Source organism: Bubalus bubalis, chromosome 3, assembly GCF_019923935.1.
Source record: "Bubalus bubalis isolate 160015118507 breed Murrah chromosome 3, NDDB_SH_1, whole genome shotgun sequence".
Classification (NCBI taxonomy): Eukaryota; Metazoa; Chordata; class Mammalia; order Artiodactyla; family Bovidae; genus Bubalus; species Bubalus bubalis.
In genome coordinates this window covers 105,124,668-105,145,839 of record NC_059159.1, presented here as the reverse complement: position 1 = coordinate 105,145,839, position 21,172 = coordinate 105,124,668, and the positions used below count along the sequence as shown (strand labels likewise).

Sequence of the window (21,172 nt, the reverse complement as noted above, 5' to 3'; positions counted from 1 at the left end):
AGGCAGAAATTATACTGAAAACCTATATTTTCCACCTCTAGATGCTGTGCGTTATAGTCTTGGTTGATCCTAGAACAATTATAAAACAGAAAAGGCTTGTCTTGGTATGTTTGCTACCCAACCCACCTCCATCCCACCTCCACCCCCTGAATCTCCGTGTACTCTCTTTCATCCCAAGCATGGCAGAAGGAAGAGTGAGCGCTCCACCCTTACCTAGCTTAACGCTTTAATGAAAGTATGGGGCAGGGAACTATATAAAATTAATGTTAGATTAAGTGGATGACTTCTTTTGGGTGTGATTCCTGAGGGACAGGTTTAAATTTTCTTGCTTTTTCTTCTTTCACCAATGCAAGCTCCATCTGATCATTTACCCTTGAAATTCCTAGGGACCAAAGTCCTTGTGGTGCCGGGGTGGGACTTCAAATCACAAACAGCCCATGTAGGGAAAAACCTTGAGCAAACTGATATTAAAATGTAAATAATCAATAGAACAGTGTATCCGTCAGGTTCTCAGCAGAAAATAGATGGCATGCTCAAATTAGGATCATTTCATGATAATTTAATAAAGTGTTTGTTGAGAGAGTTGAGAGGAGGCCACAAGGGTTAGTGCAGCACCCTGGGATGATGTAAACACAGGCGACACCAGCCCTGGGCCTGAGAAAGGAGGGTTAGCAACCCTCCCTGAGACTCATGGTGAGAGTGTCACACAGAGAGGGCTGTCACGACACAAGCTTGACCTTTAGACAGGGACACCACTGGCCCAGGGTGACTGCAGAGAGACAGTCAGGGGTATGTATACCCTGATCTCACTTTGTTCTATCCCTTCTGTCTGTCTCCAGGGCCCCCAAGTGGCTGACCTCAACCAGTGCAAGGGAGTCCGTAGATGAAAGTTCTTACAAGTCAGCTTTTCTATGCAGAGTAGGTTAGAAAGTGCAGAGTATGTTAGGATGGGTGAATGGCGCACCCAGCACTAGGAGGGAGGGAAAAAGAAAAAGTGAAAGCAACAAGCTTGGGGTGAGGGTGGGAGATGTTGAAGAAGGAAAGACTGAAGCTTATTTTTCCAGAGCATTGCCCTTGTTCTTACATGTACATACACACACCCTTTTCAAAATTCAATAAACAGTATTGGGACGTCCTTATTTCTTCTAAACTCACAGGAAGACATTTTCAGGCACCCCTCATTCCACAAGATGGACATCCTTCTTTCTGTGAGAAAAACGAGTTCATTCAAATCTAGACACTAATGAGATTGTAGAGCGTGGACACAATTCATTCACTGTGGGGTGCATAGACAATCTTATTTTTATTAGCCGGTTGGGAGTACATGTGAAGAACAGAAGCTAGAACAAAATATTTCTTCCCCCTTCCTGTAAGACTGCCTTTCAGGGCATCCACAGTGAGCTCAGATGGAAACCTGCCAGTACCTGGAATCTCTCCAACATTCCTCTTCTCCCTCGTCCCCCTAGTCCTTCCCCCAAGCAAGGGTCTACTTCTCTAAGTCAAACTTTTGCAGATCCTCATTCTTGGCTCGGTCCTAGGGAGGTGTTTAGAAATCTCTGTTCAGCACTTCTTTAATTTTCCCCAGGAGTAGGATAAGATTCTTGTGCTTGAAGTCTCTGCAGGAGGAAACCATCTCTTGCTAATGATGAACATGACCTTGAGACATTATTGTTCCAAAAGGAGCTCTTCCCTCCTGCACACAACTCACTCCTCACCTGTACTCCCATCCCCACCTCTCCCCCAAAAGGATTAAGAGAGGCAGAAGGAACCTGAAACCTTGTTTTGTCACAGTACCTTTAGGGGGTTCTTTTTTTTTTTTTTTTTTAATTAAAAGTGTATTCTTAAATAGTTTCTTTTTTTTTCTTGTATTTTTTTTAATTTAATTTTATTTTTAAACTTTACATAATTGTATTAGTTTTGCCAAAGGCTGTCATTCCCAGAAAGTTCGTCTGCCATACACTTTTTTTTTAATTTATTTTTAATTGAATGATAACTGCTTTACAATACTGTATTGATTTCTGCCATAGATCAACATGAATCGACCATAGGTATACAAATGTCCCCTCCCTCTTGAACCTCTCTCCCACCTCCCACCCCTTCCTATTCCATTAGGTTGTTCCAGAACCCTGGTTTGAGTTCCCTCTGAGTCATATAGCAAATTTCCATTGAGGGGATTCTTTTTTCTCATGGTAATCAGACAATGGATTCCTTGGGTGATTTGACTGGTTTCATAAAATATGTGCATTTTTCTTGTGTTACTAAATTATCTTTTTATTCCTAAGCCTTTTCCTTCCCAGGTGGTGCAGTGGTAAAGAATCTGCCTGGCAGTGCAGGAGATGTGGGTTTGATCCCTGAGTCAGGAAGATCCCCTGGAGTAGGAAATGGCAACCCACACCAGTATTCTTGCCTGGGAAATTCCATGGACAGAGGATCCTGGCAGGCTACAGTCCATGGGGTCTCACCGAGTCAGATGTGACTGAGCACATGTAGAATAGCTGCATATGGCTATGCAAAAAAATGTGGCTTGAAACAACAATATGTTAACTACCGCAATTTATGGGTTGTCTGGGTGCTTCCCACTCAAGATGTCTCATACTGTCATTCAGAGACTCCACTGGACTGGCCATCCAAGGTGGCGCCCTCACATGGCTGGACACTGATGCTGGCTGTTGGCGAGAGATGAGCTGGGGCCTTTGCCTAGAACACCTGTCTGCAGCCTTTCAAGAAATGTGGCTTTGATTTCTCACAGCATGACAGCTAGTTTCTGAGAGGGAATGTCTCAGGGTGAGCTTTCTAAGAGACCCAAGCAGAGGGTTTTTTATATCCTGAGATGTGTCAGAAGTTCCAGCATGGCTCTTCCACCTCAAACCTGTCCCACAGATCACTCATATTCAAGTGGAAAGGAATTAGACTCTGCCACCCACTTGATGGGAGGAGCATCATGCATCTACAGAGAGGGAAGGAATTGAGGATGGTCACATTTGGGAACCAGTACACAATTTCATCTCTTCTTTGCATTTTCCTAATGAAACCATTATAAATCATTTGTGCCGTCACCGTCTTCCCTGGTGGCTCAGATGGTAAAGATCCATCTGTAATGAGGGAGATCTGGGTTTGATCCCTGGTTTGGTAAAATCCCCTGGAGAAGGAAATGGCAACCCACTCTAATATTCTTGCCTGGGAAAAGTCCCATGGACTAAGGAGCCTGGTGGGCTACAGCCCAAGGGGTCGCAAAGAGTCAGATATGACTGAGCGACTAACACTTTACTTCGTGCCATCACTGTCCGGCCGTGTGCTTATTATTATAGTGGAAAGAGCACTGAACTCAGAGTGAGATGGCCAAGCCAACAGTTCCAAATCCAAAGCAGGAGCTGGGCTCTGAGACACCTTTGCATCCTTCGCTAACTCTTTGACTCTCGGGCATTTCCATGCCTTTTACTCCTACTCCAGATGAGTGCAGAGTTAAAAAGAACTAATCTGCAGTTGTCTCATCTCCATTTTAGATTCTCCTACCCACTAGTAGATTAGGGGAGAGGGAGTGAGCTGGCAAATTTACCTCAAGAATTCAGGAGTGAGCAGAATAGGGCCAAACAAAAATGACCCGTCTTCTACCATCACAAGAGCTGGAAGACAAGTGGGTCTCTCCTCTTTCAGTGGCAGATCAGTTCCCCTGCTCTCCAGAGGGCATCCTCTGGAAGATGTGAACCGATCAACCTATACTAATCCCAGATCTGTCACATACTACCTGTGTAATCTTGGGCTAGTTACCTTCCAATTTTCTTACTATAAAATGAGAATAGGTATTTCAGAGGTTCTAGATGATCAAGATATATAAGGTGTATGAAAATGCCATGAATAGTAAAGCCTTGCTGCTGCTGCTAAGTTGCTGGGATTCTCCAGGCAAGAATACTGGAGTGGGTTGCCATTTCCTTCTCCAATAGTAAAGCCTTCAGTTCAGTTCAGTCGCTCGGTCATGTCCAACTCTTTGCGACCCCATGAACCGCAGCACACCAGGCCTCCCTGTCCATTACAAACTCCTAGAGTTCACTCAGACTCACGTCCATGGAGTCAGTGATGCCATCCAGCCATCTCATCCTCTATCGTCCCCTTCTCCTCCTGCCCCCAATCCCTCCCAGCATCACAGTCTTTTCCAATGAGTCAACTCTTCGCATGAGGTGGCCAAAGTACTGGAGTTTCAGCTTCAGCATCATTCCCTTCAAAGAAATCCCAGGGCTGATCTCCTTCAGAATGGACTGGTTGGATCTCCTTGCAGTCCATGGGTCTCTCAAGAGTCTTCTCCAACACCACTGTTGAAAAGCATCAATTCTTCGGCACTCAGCTTGCTTTCTAGTCCAACTCTCACATCCATACATGACCACAGGGAAAACCATAGCCTTGACTAGACGAACCTTTGTTGGCAAAGTAATGTCTCTGCTTTTGATTATGCTATCTAGGTTGGTCATAAGTTTCCTTCCAAGGAGTAAGCGTCTTTTAATTTCATGGCTGCAGTCACCATCTGCAGTGATTGTGGAGCCCAAAAAATAAATTCTGACACTGTTTCCAAGTACCTCTAACAGAGTTGTCTATATCAAGGCAGACTTCCTCTGTGAAGGGCCAGATTGCAAATATTTTTGGCTTAATGAGCTTGGTGGTCTCTGTTGCAACTGTTCAACTCAGCAATTGTAATGAGTGTGAAAGCAGCCTTTGATGCACATAGAGATGATCATACTAAGTAAAGTAGGGTAGACAGACAAATATCATGTTATCTCTTATACGTGGAATCTAGAAAATGTACATACTTACAAAACAGAAATAGACTCACAGACTTAGAAGACAAACATACGGTTACCAAAGGGGAAATGTGGTGGGGGGAGTGGGCGGATGAATAAGAAGGTTGGGATTAACATAAATATACACACTAATATATATAAAATAAATAATCAAGCAGGGCCTACATGTATAACTGAGTCACTTTGCTGTACACTTGAAGCTAACACAACATTGTAAATCACCTATAAACTCCAGTATAAAATTAAAAATTTAAAAAAGGATTCCAAAAAATGGTAATAAATGCGTATGGCCAGATATGGCCCTTAAGCCATAGTTTGCCAACCTCTGTTCTAATTTATGGTTTCACCTCAGAAAAGAATGGGGGAAAAAGTTGGGCTAAGTAAGCTTTTCATATGTTTATACTTTAAGTTCAGACACCGAACAAGGTGAGTTACAAATGTAAAAAAACGGAAAGACACGATTTGATGCTAGCCATTGACACCTGATTTCCTCCTAGAAAAAGAAGAGTAAGAGAAAGTACCCTGACAGGTGCCTGAAAATAAAGCGTGAGAATGTGAGACCTTGGGGATGAGGTGATCAGGTGTGTCTGAGAGAGGAGGAGTAATGTTCCATTTATTCCAGACAGGATGCAACAGTGGGAGTCTATGTGATTCTCAGTGTAGCCTGACCCTGTGGATCCCCAAATCCTCAGGAGGGTTATTTAACTCATGAAATGTAATTTGGGTTTTATTTTTCCTTTTGTTGTTTTAGAAACCGGTGAAGAGATTGAGGCCTTATATCTGGTTCATTTGGAGCAGACCCTCCATATTGTGGGATCTTAGAGCATAAAGGCAAAGAAAATCATAAAAAAGTAAGTTCAAGAAATACTTAGAAATCACAAGGAGACCTACTGGGCTGTCACAAACCATGGAAATGGGGTGCAGAATCATTTAGCCAGATGTCCAGAGGGCAGGGGCCCCAGCTGGGGTCTCTGGCAGAGACATTGAGCATATCATGATGTAAATAACAATGATTACAGCAGTCTTACAAAACATGCCAAACACTTTCTAATAAAATGGTAATTAAAGTTCTTTAAAAGTCACTAACCATCCCATTCCACTGATTATGAAAAAAATTCTTTAAAGAAAAATTGTAAGTTATGGGCCATTTTACCTAGCTTTGAATGAAGGTTTATCCAAATTTTACCTTTCTGGGATGAACCTGTTTTTCTTAGGTGATCAGTCCTTTTTGTGAAAAGCTTTCCCATAGATCATATTCCCTGGGATCAGAGTGCCAAACAGCCCAGTGCCAATTTTGGTTTAAAAAAAAAAAATTAGAAGTTAACAATTAATACTGAGCACTTGAAGAAAGAATGATCATAATCATACAAGACTCCAGATAACCCTCCATAGAACTGTGACACGTAAACGTGTGTGTTGCCGTCTCTGAGAATAAATGGTGCTCAGACTGTCATGGCCAGCTCTCTGCTCACATAGTCTGGCACATACTTGGCCCATTGTGTTTAATCTTTGGCTGTAAGACTGAAGTGAGGCGCTGCTAATGTCTTTATTATGTAAGAAAGGCACTGTGAGAGAGGAGAAAGACTTCTTACTAGGAAATGGGTGATCTGAATTTAAGTATTAATCCTGCTACTTCTTACCTCTATATCCAGAGTTCCCACCAGGTTTTGAAGAACCTCAATTTCATCACCTGCAAGATGGTAATCATACCAATCCTATCCTTCATCACCTGACTGCTGTGAGAATTGAATGGGAAAAGGTAAGTAAATAAAGCTTTGAAAACTGATATAAAAATACAAGTTCTTTTAAACTGCTACTTGGAATGATATTGAAACTAATTGTTAGGTATTTTGAATGTATTTTCAGGTTTTACTTAGTAGGATTCAAGCATGAATCTACTTAGAATGTGTGTATTTCAATGTATCACTAGTATATATTAACCATAATATTGTCTTTGCTTACAATTCCTTCTCCCAATATTACCAAAGTCTGCAAATGAATGGAATGACAGCAAGTGGCAAATTGTGCCTTGCATGGTCAACACTATTGGTTGTCTCTCCAAGAGCCATCCATCCTTTCTCCTATTTTGGTTAATAGAGCCCAAGTTTTATTCATAAAACTGTATGTAGACACACATTGTTAGCCCCCCATTTCAGGGATAAATATTAAGTTTTCAAAGCCAATCAGAATAACCCCATTTCTTTCGCCAGTAACTGATTAAGTGAAGGGCATGTAGCTCAATTAGGATTGTTGAATGCATAATAATAAAAACTTACTGAGCACTTATTGTATGCCAGGCACTTTTTAAAAGTACTTTATTAATGCTAATTCCAACAACAGACCCTATGAGGATAAGTTGAGGTAAGTTGTATGAGTATATAAGTTTTGAAGCTCAGAAAACTGAGAGCTAGAGAGGCTTAAGAAAGTATAAAATTAGAACTAGAATACAAACCCAGACTGTGTGGCTCATTATCCATGCTCTTTGCTATTATGTGATACTGAGGTGGGAGTCTCCTGATAGTTTTCTCCTGATAGTTTCCAGGATGCATGGAAAAGGTAACCTCAATAACAACAAAAAGATACTAAACAGGGTATGTCCCTCTTCCTTCTGCTAGACAGCTAATGATTGCATGTGATGCCCAGAGTACTGGCAGCCATATTGTGACAATGAGGAAGCTAAGCAGAGACACTAAGAACGGCAGAGTAAAAAGATGGAAAAAATCCTGGGTCTTTGATATTGTGTTGAAACACTGATTTTACAAACTCTGAAACTTGCCTACTTGAGCAATTCTTACTCGATAAAATATTTTCATCTTTGTTGAAACAGTTTTGACTTGGAGTCATCTATTACTTGCAGCTTAACACATGCCTTCTGAATTAACACAGACATGCTGTTAGGTGTGGTAGGTCCAACCAGTGATTGACTTGCCTTGACTTGGTTTACTGTCACTGGAAATGTGTGAAGGATGCAGAAAGGAAATTACAACTTTGGAAGAATAGGTTAGACAAATTGATCCAAGATGTCTTCCAATTCTAGGTTGCTGATTTCAATGAAATTCTGTTTTTTCTCTAACAAGCAGAGTTAGTAAGATGAAAAGTGTTAAAATACAATTGAACAACTCTTTGGAAAAAATGTAAATATTTAGAGGATAAAAGAAGAAAAAGTAAATCACTGGAAATGCAGACAGATCCTATGGTTCAATCAAAGAAATAAAATAAAAAATAACTTGGAGATTCAGGATAAGCCAAACTTAATTTGGGGACTTGCTTCCTCAGTTACATTCTTAAAAATTAAGCAAACAAAATTCCTAGTTCTACATCAGCTACCTACACACTTCTCTTTTCCTTTTGCCTCTGGCTTCTAGAAGAAGCACATGAGGCCTCTTTCCTAATTTCTCTGAAAATCCTTGTTACTTGCCTTCTACTCCCCACTGAACTGGAACTCCTCAAGCAGTGGTCACTAATAATTGCTTCACTTGCAAACCCCAGGTGGGTTTCCAGCTCTTGACTCATCCAACTTCTTTGTTGTGTCTGGCCTCAACTTTCACTTCTTGCTTCACCTTTCATCATCCCTCTCTGAATAACCTCACTGTCTCCCATTTACACAGGCCCATTCTATTTCACCAGCCCAGAGTTTTCTCTTAACTAGCAACTTCCTATTTACAACTATCTCTTTAGACAGCTTCTGTATACGCCCAGGAAACAGGAGTCATCTTGGTTCCTCTGTCTCTCTCTGTCTTCACATTTCTTACATATCTTGTCAATTCAAACACCAAAACGTGTGCTTCATTTGTCTCTGATCCATTTCTACTGCCCAGCTCCAGATCTTTGTCTCTCATCTAGGCTTCCAAATGGCCTGCCCTCAAAATTCCATGCAGACTGCCAGCAAAATAAATCTGAAGTACAGGCCTGATGGCACTTTTCCACTTTGGATGATTCCTCATTGGTTTAGGTGATTATTACCTTCAGAATAACACCCATTTTTCTTAAGATACCACTGCAACTGGCCCCATCCCACTGGCTTGGCCTCAGCTCCAGCTATTCCCTCCATGGACCCTGTGGATTACTTTTGTGAGATGGCCTGCTTTTCCATCTCTGTGCTATGCATTCGTGCTGTTTCTTTGAGTGAACTGTTTCCATCTACCATTCCTTGACCTGGCAAGCATATTATATCTCAAGGTGTACCTCAGATTACACTTCTTCCTTCTTTATCTTACCCACCACCAGGAAGTCTTTAAGCTTTCTATCTGTTTCTATAAACATGCCACCACCCAAGCATTTGGGAAAAGCAGGAGCCACCTGGATAATGCAATGTGTCATCAGCCCAAGCTTCATGGACGTGCCCAAAGCCTAAGCACCTAATTGCAGCTTAGCTCATGTGTCCTTTTCTGCACGTCTTTTGATCTGAGACCAGAGAGCTGACATTCAATCTCTCTGCCACTCAAGGTAGGGGGAAAATGATTATTCTACAAAGAAACAAACTTATCTCAGTCTCATATTCCTGTCAATGGCATACTCAATGGAATAACTATGTAAAGATTTTTTTTTAATAAGAAAAAGTTGTGGCCCAACAATTTTATACCTAACATATTTTTGAATGTGTGTATAAGAATCTCAGAAATCTGAGGGCTAAAATGAAAATGTCTGTCCTGAAAAGTTCAAGAGAAGAAATGAAACTAGAAGAACTCAGGACTTGAAAAGTTTAGTCATCAAGGAACAATGGTAATCCAGAATTATAATTTTTTAATCAAAATTGAACACAAATATTAAATTATCTTGATAGAGAAGATGAATTAAAATATTGACTTAATAACATTGATCTGATTATAAAGCCACAGAAGACAAAACAAAACAGAAGACTGAGTTATTCACATTAACTTTATGATGAAGCATTTTATGAAGTTCTGACCAATGCATTTAGAAATGCATAAAAAAAACAAATGGAGCACAAATGAGAAAATTATTGTGGCACTCTTAAATGTTATTATTTATGTGAAAAACCCCAAAGAATCATTTCAATAAAGCTTAGTAAGCTTTATGTGAAATAAATGTACATGTTAAGTATACAAACTCCAGGAGTTTTGCCTGTGTATCAGCAATAACTGATTAGAAAATATAATAGAGAAATAAACTATGTAGAAATAAACTATAGTAACTATAACACTTGGAGGTAAAAATTGAAGAAAAGATAGTTCCTTACTAGAGGGTATAATTCCCAAAAGCAAAGGTAATACTAGGCATGCAAAAATCAGTCACACACACAAAAATCATTAATAACAGTAAATAAGGAATTACATATAGCAGCTAACAACAACAACAAAAATCTACCCAAAAGGAAACTATTTCCAGAAGACTGTCAACTTCTACGGAAGAGGATAATGACTATAATAAGTGGAGAAACAGAAAAACTTAGCCTTAGAAAAATGTCAATACCTCCTCAAGTAATCCTTAAACTTAATGAAATGCGATCATTCTCAATACATTTTTTTTTCTGAAACTTCATGATGATGTAAGGCTCACATAAAACCAAAACAAAACAACAAACAATAAATTTTGAGAGATTGGAATAATGATAGGTGACTTGGCACTAAGCTATCAAAACGTGTTACAAATCTACAGTAATCGAAATAATATGGCACTGATCTTATCTTCTAACTCTGATTTTTTTTTTCTTTCCTTCTTTCCCTACTGTAATCCTGACCTGCTCAAAAACATCCTTTTCTATGAAACTTTCTTGGACTACCCAACCTGGAAGTCATTTCCCATAACACATCTGCCCTTCTTTTTGGTCATTGATATCATATTCTTGGCTATATAGCAACATTTTACATGCCTTTTCTCCCACAAAGTTTACATTCCTTTGTTTTTATCATCTTTGTCCTAATATGTTTTTACCTACAAGATGCAAAAAGTAGTTTTCAATAACAGCAATGGTAGAGAGCAATGTGAGATTTAATAATACAATGATGCCATAGCTTCAAGGTTAGATCTGAGGACCACAGATAGCAGCAGTACCTAGGAACTTAGAAATGCAGGATTGCAGGCCCCACCCAGATATATGGAATCCAAAGCTGCACGTTAACATGATCCTAAGGTGATTTATGTGCACATTAAATTTTGAGGTGCACTGCCCTAAAGAACTTCATGGAATAAAAAATTTCATAACTCTTCTGAAGCAATCAAACATAGTTGGCTATCTTCCTGTGCTACAAGCAAATAGAATTATTTAAATCTTACACTTCCTTGATAGGCAAAAATTTAGTGACACCATGAAGTGCATGAGAGAGACTAGGATGAAACTAAAGATAAAAGCAGACTCAAGGGGCATGTACAGGGACATTATGAAAAGAATGCCTTTTCACTTCTCCTGTGTGTGTTAGTCACTCAGTCGTGTCCGACTCTTTGCAACCCCATGGACCACAGCCCGTCAAGCTCCTCAGTCCATGGAATTCTCCAGGAAAGAATACTAAAGTAGGTTGCCATTTCCTTCTCCATTCACTTCTCCTATAGGGCTTTCTAATTTTTCTAAGTCTGATCTCCCTACTGAAATATTTCTTTATTATCACTTGCTTCATCTACATTTTAACCTGGGCAACCTAAATCTCACCTCCAACTAATTATCTTCTTAAACAAAACTAATTCTCCCCTATGAGGTCCCCCGACTGTATCAACCTAAGCCACAGCCCCCAGATCATCCACTAGAAGGTGAGTCCCCAGCAGCAAAGAGTATAGCTGCCTGGTTCACTTGCTATATCTGTAGATGACAGAACAGGACCAAGTATACAGCAAGCTTTCAGCAATTGAGCTGTCAACAGATGTGACCACATCTCCTTGGAACAGGGCTCATTTTCCCTTGTAAGTTCCTTTTCATTTAATTTCATTGTATCATCACCACCACCTGGACTGCCGTAGTAAAATCTGAGAAACCCTCCCTGCTTCCTTTCTCTGGTTCTCTAATCTATCTCCAAGCAACCTTTTTACAGTCTTCTCTTACCCAAAGTATTAAATCCAAACATTTTACACTGGCATTGAATTTTTTGAGTCCAAACCCAAGTGTCTTTGGACTTTGTTTTATGACTTCCCAAAGGAAACCTTCCTTTTTAGCCAAGATGATCTACTCATGCTTCTTTAGGGTGCATTTCCTGCTGGGATCTATTTTCCTCAAATAAAATGTCTTTCCATATCATATTTACCTATCAAAGGCTACCCATTCCTCAGGACATGGCTCATTCCATTGTCTCAATGAAACCTAGTACCTAACCACTCTAATCCAGGATTCATAATGGACTCATTCTGGGGTATCAGTGATCTCTCCTCTGTACTCTCATAATGGGTATCACCTATAATGCCCATCACTTACTATGTGTATTCCTTTGAATGTAAATCTTTCTGCATATATGTGGCACATATGGGTAAATAAAGAGAACAGGTTAAGGTGGCCTGAAATTAAAGCCTGTGTTTACCACATAGTAGCATTGGGAATGTCCTTCCCCTCTCTGGGTCTCAGTGTCTCCATCCATAAGAGTGCCTAGTTTGCAGGACTGAGATATGAACATAAATCACATACTTTAAAATCCTCTTAGCAGGGTGTCTGGAACACAAAGAGTATTCAACAGTATTGGTATCTCAGTATTCAACAATGTTGGTATCTCTTCCCAGAACCCCTTCCTTACAGTTGAAGCTAACTTATATTTGTTATGGAAGATGCCCTGGAGAAGGAAATGGCAAACCACTTCAGTATTCTTGCCTGGAAAACTCCATGGACAGAGGAGCCTGGAGGGGTACAGTCCATGGGGCACCGAAGAGTCGAAAATGACTGAATGACTAACACTTTGCTATTGAGTTGGCCAAAATGTTCATTCAAGTGTGTTTTGTAAAATGGTATGTGTGCATGTGTGCTAATTCACTTCAGTCAGGTCTGACTCCTTGCAACCCTATGGACCAAATAGCCCACAAGCCTTCTCTGTCCATGGCATCCTCCGAGCATAAATGGAGTGGGTTGCCTTGCCCTCCTCCGGGGTATCTTTCTGACCCAGGCATCAAAACCATGTCTCTTACATCTCCTGCATTGGCAGGCAGGTTGTTTTTGTTTTTGTTTCTTTTTTTTTTTTTTTACCACTAGTGCCACCTGGGAAGGCCCCATAAGAAGTTATGGAAAACCCCCAAATTTTGGCCAACCCAATGTTTCAGTACATCAAAATACTTATTTATTCATTGGTGAGTTGACAAAGGTTATTCATAGATATCAATACAGACTTTCCACTGGAGGATTTCAGGAGCAAAATTTTCTATTCCTTTTGGACCAGACACTAAATACTCCTCTATAAAAGAAAAGTATTAGGGAATATGTGAAAGAAAAAGAGAATATGATTGGCATCCTGTCTTAGATTACTTACTCTGTCTTTATTAACATATCTTGTAGGGGAGTTTGGTTTTGCCCTTACAACTATCCTGAGAAAGGGAGTATGTTTCTGTGTAGCCTTGGGTGAGGCTTAACCTCTGTAAGTCTCTATCCTCATTTAATGCTGAGAATTGACCTGATGACCTTTGTTGTCCCTTGGATAGAGTTGCTTTGCTGTAGAATACTGAGATTACATTATCTCCTTTATCTTTCATCTGTGAAGCAATACTAAGAAACAGCCTTCATTTAAATAACAAATCTTTATAAGATTTATTTCACTTTATAGAAGAACAATGCTACCGACAATTCTACCAACCTAAGATAATAGGTTGTAATTCAATTATTATTAAACCCCTAAATTTCCATAGTCATTCTGCAAAAGTGTGATGCCTTATATTTACCAGGAAGTGATGACAATGCTTAGTCTGACTTACTTAGGGAAAAGGCCAATTATTATGTACTGTTTGAGCAACTTACTCAAAATTAACTATTAGCATAGTGGTCAAAAGAAAGACAGCCCATGGATTTCCTAATTCCTGTTTCTTAATTTTACTAAACACTGCACATAATCTTTGAGTCTGAATTAGAATTGTTTTAATATGACAGCTATCAAATATGGCAGGGCTCAAGTGGAATACTATCACTTTTTACCCAGCAGTACAAAAAAAATATTTTCTATTAGTCTTATGCATGCCCTGACATCACAAATGATACCGTGCTTAAAATGCACACACACACACACACACACACACACACACAGACACATTTCCAGCAAATTAACATCTATGCTCTAGATGACACAAGATATGAGGGCATGTTATACTTGCCTTTGTGTAGATCAGTTGGTATTTAGGGGTGGAGAGAAATCCATTGATATTTATTTCCCATCAACCTAATTTCTTTATTTAAGAGTCTGTGAAAGGCCAGCTTAAGGTCAACCTGCAGCCATAGGTTTCCATTTGGCAACCCATGGGTGGGAGCTGCGGTCACCTGTCGAAGCCTGAGTCCCCAGGCTTCAGCTGGGACCTGCTGAACAGGCTCCAGGGTATGTGTGGGCCTTCACAGAGTCTGCAGCCCCCAAGTTCACTGGCACTGTTTCAGGAGCTGGGCATCCCATTGACCTGGAAACCTTGGTCACTGTCTTCTCAGGAAAGGCTGGATCTTCCTTTCTCATCTCCTCTGTCTCTAGAAGAATTCAGGTATGACTTCATAGCAGAGATCGGGGTCGTATGCTCTGCCTACACTGGACTACCGGGGCCGGCACAGGTGGTGCCGTAGTGTTTCACAAGGTGCCAGTGTCCATGTGACACAGGAACACTGCAGGGCAGCTGTGTCACAGAGCCAGGGGGCATGTCGGATGCCCCTACGAGAGACTGGGGGTCTGCCCTGGGATTGCTCTCTCCCACATCAGAAGTTCTCAGCAAGCTGCTTGGAGCTGGTCATACAGGGTTCTAGGTGTTGATAGTTATCAGTGGATGAGCCTCTTCTGGCAACAGCCAACCTCAGGGCAGCACTGGGGCTGGTAGTGTTAGGGGATGAGGCATGACATCAGCTGTGTCTATCTGCAAATCAAGGCTGGTACTGCCCAAATGTGTTTACAGGAATTTAAGGGTACTTTTCTCCTTTATCTGAAAGACAAATTGGAAAGGGTTTCTTTTTTAAGGGCAGCATGGAAAGGCTTCTGTTTGTTTTCACTCACTTTACTTGGACCAGACTCCTAGCAAGTATGAATGAAACCTGAGGTCAAGGACCAGACACGTCTGTTAGACTTGGACCATGTGCCCTGCCTTATGACAAAAGCTGGTTATAGAGGCTAGAAGCACCCCCACATTCATGAGACCCTTGCCCTTCAGGGTGTACATTTATCTTACAACCAACCAGGATACTTTTTGAATAGATAAAAATACTGTCTCTGTTGCTAGGGATGCCTGGATCAGAATGCAGGAAAGAGGAGTGCAGTCCATCTTATATCATTCCCCTCTGCAGTGAAAGATCAGATCATCAGTGTGCTTAAGGAAACAGTGACTCTCCTATCCTGTGCTGTGGATGGTGACTGCAGCCATGAAATTAAAAGACATTTGCTCCTTGGAAGGAAAGCAATGACAAACCCAGACAGCATATTAAAAAGCAGAGACATCATTGTGCTGATGAAGGTCCATGTAGTCAAAGCTATGGTTTTTCCATTAGTCATGCATGGATGTGAGAGTTGGACCATAAAGAAGGCTGAGTGCTCAAGAATGTCTTATGGACTCTGTGGGAGAGGGAGAGGGTGGGAAGATTTGGGAGAATGGCATTGAAACATGTAAAATATCATGTATGAAATGAGTTGCCAGTCCAGGTTCGATGCACGATACTGGATGCTTGGGGCTGGTGCACTGGGACGACCCAGAGGGATGGAATGGGGAGGGAGGAAGGAGGAGGGTTCAGGATGGGGAACACATGTATACCTGTGGCGGATTCATTTTGATATTTGGCAAATCTAATACAGTTATGTAAAGTTTAAAAATAAAATTTAAAAAAAAAAAAAAAAGAATTGATGCTTTCAAATTGTGGTGCTGAAGAAGACTCTTGAGAGTCCTTGGACTGCAGGGATATCAAACCAGTCAATCCTAAAGGAAAAAAAAAAACCCTGAATATTCATTGGAAGGACTGATGCTGAAGCTGAAGCTCTAAGACTTTGGCCACCTGATGCGAAGAGCTGACTCATTGGAAAAGACCCTGCTGCTGGGAAAGATTGAAGGCAGGAGGAGTAGGGATCAACAGAGGACGAGATGCTTGGATGATAACACCAACTCAACAGACGTGAATTTGAGCAAACTCTAGGAGATAGTGAAGGACAGAAGAGCCTGGAGTGCTGAAGTCCATGAGGTCACAAAGAACTGGACACAGCTCAGTGACAGAACAAGAACATCCTGTGCTGGGCACAGGGGTGATGATGAAAGAGGGACAGGGAAGACTTCAGCCTCATCACAGGTGCTAGCCCTCCTCTGGTCAGCATTCTCTCTCCCTCATCACCCTCTTTGTTCTGCCGAAGTTATCACACTGGATCAGTAGCTCCCAAAGTTATGTGTGACCCTTCCTTGGGCTGGACACTCGTCTGGCCAGAGAAACTGACAGGCTAGGAAATCCAGCTGGGCCTGGTTGTATTTTGCCCATGTCTGTTACAGCATATGGTGCATTCACTTGAGTGAGTGACAGAGCTATTTAATGTTAGTTTGTTTGTCTGATGCCCCCACCCAAATACCACACATAGTATCATGTGCTAACACAAAAAGACATTGGCAAACGGTCTCAACTTGGTTAACAATTCACGACTTATAAGAGGAACACTTTCAAATTGGATTTGAATGCCACAGTTCTCAGGATGACAGAAAAGGCTGGAAGCATTTGGAGACATACATGGGCTTCCCTGGTGGCTCAGGTGGTAAAGAATCCACCTGCAATGCAGGAGACCTGGGTTTGATCCCTGGGTTGGGAAGATCCCCTGGAGGAAGGAATGGCAACCCACTCCAGTATTCTTGCCTGGAGAATTCCATGGGCAGAGGAGCCTGCTGGGCTACAGTCCATGGAGTTGCAAAGAGTTTGACATGACTGAGTGGCTTTGATTTTCATACCCCTTAATAAGCTTCTTCATCTTATTCAGGAAGAAATGGAGGCAGAAAGATGAAGTGACCCCCCCCCCCACAAGGACTCACACAGCCACTTAGGACAAGGACTACAGCTAGAACCTTTAACCCCCACCTGCCTTCCAACCCTGGGCTCTTCCAGCCCAAGCTGTTGCCATATATTCCGTTTTACTGCAGCGTCAAAAATCTGGCCCCTCAAAACCTTTCCTGGAATTGGACTTCTGAGCCTAAAAAGGCTTAATGTACGCTTTTGGAAAGGGAGAGCCACAAGCTGCCTAAGTCGTTTGATCCAGTTCGCCAATATTTATACCGTAGGATAATCTGCATTAACTTCATAAATAATGTAAATTCCTCCAAAGTGAGTTAACCGTGAACTACGTGGTCTTTGGGGGAAAAAAAAAAAAAACCATGTTATGCCCCCAGCCTGGCCGAGTTAACACCACCACGGAGGACCGAAGGTAACCCTGGGTTGTAGTCACCACTATTGACCATCCTAAGTGTGACTGTTTTTAAAATACTGTACGCCTCGTTAAGCTGTGCTCTGAAAATGAGAAATTTGCTTTAACTGCATTGTTTTGAATTGCTGAGAGAAGAATCTATCAACCACAAGGTGCCCTGCTGCTGAACTCAGCCAAAAAGCTGTTAATAACTCCAGCAGATGTTTCAGCTTTTGAGGCCAATAGACTGCCTCCCTCCCTCCCCGCCCTCCCCTTTCCAGAATGCGATGCCAATAGGACTGAACTCCACTGTCTGTGGTTGCCGCCACCGCGGCTGCCGCCGGGGCCAGTGGTCCCGCTGCTGCTGAGGAATGATTCTTTCAACAACCAGTGGCGACAGAACCTCAGCCCTTTAAGGTCAGAACATTGTTGCTTTTTACCATCAGAAGTCTAAATCTTTGGAGGTGGAAATGAAGGAAGGGGGCAGAATTGGTATTCCTGGTTGGTTTTGCTTGCCTTCGTGGCCAGTCATCTCGTTTGGCTTGTTGTGGTTTCTCCCAGCCCTAAATGTCCGTCTCTCAGACTCATCAGCGTGTTGGCTTGCTGGGTGGAGGGTCACTCGTACACGAGGGTCCCTCTGGTCCTGGAGAGAGGACGTTGGGTTGGCAGCTTTGTGAAGGAGGCCTCAATGTGTTGCTCAGTTTTGTGGGCTTGTCTGTCTGATACTTGAGGCTCATGAAGCCCTGACCTGAGCCGTCCTGCAATATTAGGAGTGCATATTATAAATACAGCTGCATCCCTGTGAAATAGGTAGACTATGAGGGCATACGGGGCCCCCGCAGACGGGGATGTGGCAACATCTCTGGACCGATATCAACCTGACATCTTAACCTGAAACTCAATGTATGTTCCGAGGCATTCCAAATGAGAAGAAATTGGAAAATAAGAAGAAAGGGAAGATCATACTCCCTCCCCTCCCCCTGACTCTCCCCTCACCACCGCCACCTCCCACTCACTTATTTGAAAGAAAGTGCTTTAAGGCACCCCAGTGGCAGCAGGGTGACCAAGAAAACACAGGTGCACCACATTTACGGAATATCACATTGGCGAGGAACTCATCTGAACTGCAAGTCTACACATATCATCACACAGAGAATTGCCATTTCCAAGAGGGGAAGAATGGAGAGGCAGAATTAAGTTCATAAATATTTTGTTTCCTTATTTTGGTGTAACACAAAGGCAGACTATCCAAGACTCTGTGGACCTCTGCTGTCAGCTTCAACATTTGCCAACCACAGTGATTCAACCCCCAAAATCTCTGCTCTATGCCATGCTGGCTATAAAAAGTCAGCACTTTTTCCCTGGTGCCAATGTCACCATACTGTTTACCTCTTCTCAGCACTGTGTATCTCTCTTTCTCAGGAAAAGCTCAGGAATACGATATAAGGCTTAAAAAAAAAAACTGGATAAAGTAATAGATTCCACTGTGACTTGGTCTGTATCCTTTGCAGTACACTTGCAGAGTGCTCATTAATGTGAATGGAATTTGCACATATGTATTGAAGGGAAAGCATTGTTGTCCACGCCTATGTATTCTTTATTTTCTTATCAGACCAAGCTCAACACTGTACAACTGGAAGTCCAATGGCATCTTTTTTTTTTTTTTTTTTCAAATCTGAAGCATAAGTAACTCGGGTTAAAAATTATTCACTCTGAAATGTGGTGTTCCCACCAGCAAATGAGATGAGCATGCCTGCTTAGACAACTATGATTCCAAGAAGCCAATACCAGAGAAGGACTCTTTAGTAAAATAAGCAACCAATGCGGTAATAATAAGATAGGCTAAAAGAAAAACACAAGAAACTCCCTATTGAATCAGTAGAAAATACATTCTCATTATTTTTTTAAAATTCCGTATTAATCTACCCATATGCATCTCCAGAGGGGTGAAAACACAAGATGAGGAAAAGAGAATCGAAAATAATCATGGTTGATTTGAGATTCAGACCTGCCAGCAGTGAATATTGGTAAAAGGCATTACTAAACTATATGGAGATGTCTGAGGCCCATTTAAATCCAGGCCATATACTTCACTGGGTCTTGAACTTTACCTGGAAACTTCCACTGCAAGAGATGATTTCCAAGCTATTTTGTTCTTGATTATTTCCAGTCCAAGTAAAATGGACAATAAAAAAAAAAAAAAAAGATGTTTCGATACTATTTCCATGATGGATGTTCATGACCAAAATAACTCTACCATCTGATGTATTTCACAGTTTTAAGTTAAAACAGACCTGGTATAATATGCTTGTACATCTGGCTCAGGTGCTTCGGTTGCCATATGTTTGTGAAGTAATCCAAGGAGATGTTACAATTGCATGTTCCCCTTGGGACCTGAATAAAATGTGCCCACAAAGAGTTACCTAATTATTCATTCCTGCCAGCAACATCCTTGTCTAATAATAAGGAGGTGCTTAAAATGAGACAATAGTGCTTTCAATCTTGAGAGATGTCAGTGCCACTTATTGTTTCAAAAACAGAAAGTCTTTCGCATTTTTTTAAAATAAGAAAAAATATCCTTGGCCTTTAAAGCAAATAAAATACTCTGCAAGTGGGATATTTGGTATTCTCATGGGAGCAAATTCTGTCACGCTGATCAAGGCAAGCATTCCCCCAAAATCACTGGCTGAAAGCCCATGTAGCCCCAGTGGAAATTAGTGACCCCAAGATTGATGGTCCCTAAGAAATGACTGCTCGGGTAACACGACATGTTTATGGAAAACTTGATAATTGTCAAATTGTTTTCATATATGTTGCCATATTTAATTCTTACAACAACCTTCTAAAACATACAAGGCATACCATATTTGGTCTTGCCAGTTGATGTACCCATTCTTCATAGCACTAATTAGCCAGAAAGGTGAACATCTTTTTAAAACTTAAAAAAAAAAATCTTTTAGTCTCAACCAATGAGCACCAGTGCCATAACGCTTAGTTCTCACTTTAGGCCATTGACGATCCGCCTTCTTGCCTCTTTTCCTGCTACTTATAATCCTTTTATTCCATGACTCTCTTTCTTTTTTTTTTTTTTTAATGATTCTCTTTTGATTCAAAATGAAAATTTTCCGTTTTTTTCAAGGGTTAAACAAAAAGGAGAGGAAATTAGCTTAATGATTAAAATACAGGCTGCCCATGAAGATATAAATTTTAATGTAGGCTAGGACAAAGTTCAAATAAACAAGTCATGCTCTAGACCTAGCTTAGTCCACCATTAAACGCATTTAAAAGAATGTGGCAAAGATGAGGGTATCAACCAATAATCCTCTATCAGTGTCTTAATTGTGTATTGACTGAAGTCACAGATTATGTGGAGAGTTGTATTTCCACAGCATTAGGCTAAAAGACCCTACACAGCCAGATTAGGTTAGAGGTTCTTCTTCCCTAGATGTAAACCTCAGAGTCAAGTAGGATACAAGGATGAGAGACAGGGAGGAGACTGGCCTCGCGTTACCCAGTTTGTAAATGGATATCAATGCCCAGACATCTGCCTTCAACACGCTGCTTCAAAACAACAGTTTGTATGTTTATTGAAGTAGTTGACATACAATGTGATATTACTTTCAAGTACACAACATGATGTTTTTATGGATTATACTTCATTTGAGATTGTCATAAAATATCAGTTGTATTCGCTGTCCTGTATATTACACCCTTGCATCTTATTTTATAAAAAGTTATCTGTACCTCTTAATGCTCCACCCCTATCTTGTCCTTCCCCTTGCCTCTTTCCCTGCTGGTTACTTGCTTGTTCTCTATAACCATGAGTCTGTTTCTGTTTTGTTATAGTCAAGGTATGGAAGCAACATAAAGATCCATTAACAGATGAATGGATAAAGAAGATATTTTAAATGGATGCAA

At 41.1% G+C, this 21,172-nt stretch overlaps 1 long non-coding RNA gene across 1 annotated transcript in view; it reads left to right on the top strand.

The window, feature by feature from the left end:
- The window catches only part of LOC112583896, a 32,264-nt gene extending 11,104 nt beyond the window's left edge, over positions 1 to 21,160 (top strand). Inside the window, exons 2-4 of the long non-coding RNA XR_003108180.3 lie at positions 5,542 to 5,641; positions 6,443 to 6,549; positions 21,101 to 21,160. This is a non-coding gene — a long non-coding RNA (uncharacterized LOC112583896). The remainder of the gene's footprint in view (positions 1 to 5,541; positions 5,642 to 6,442; positions 6,550 to 21,100) is intronic.
- The last annotated feature ends 12 nt before the right edge of the window (positions 21,161 to 21,172 follow it).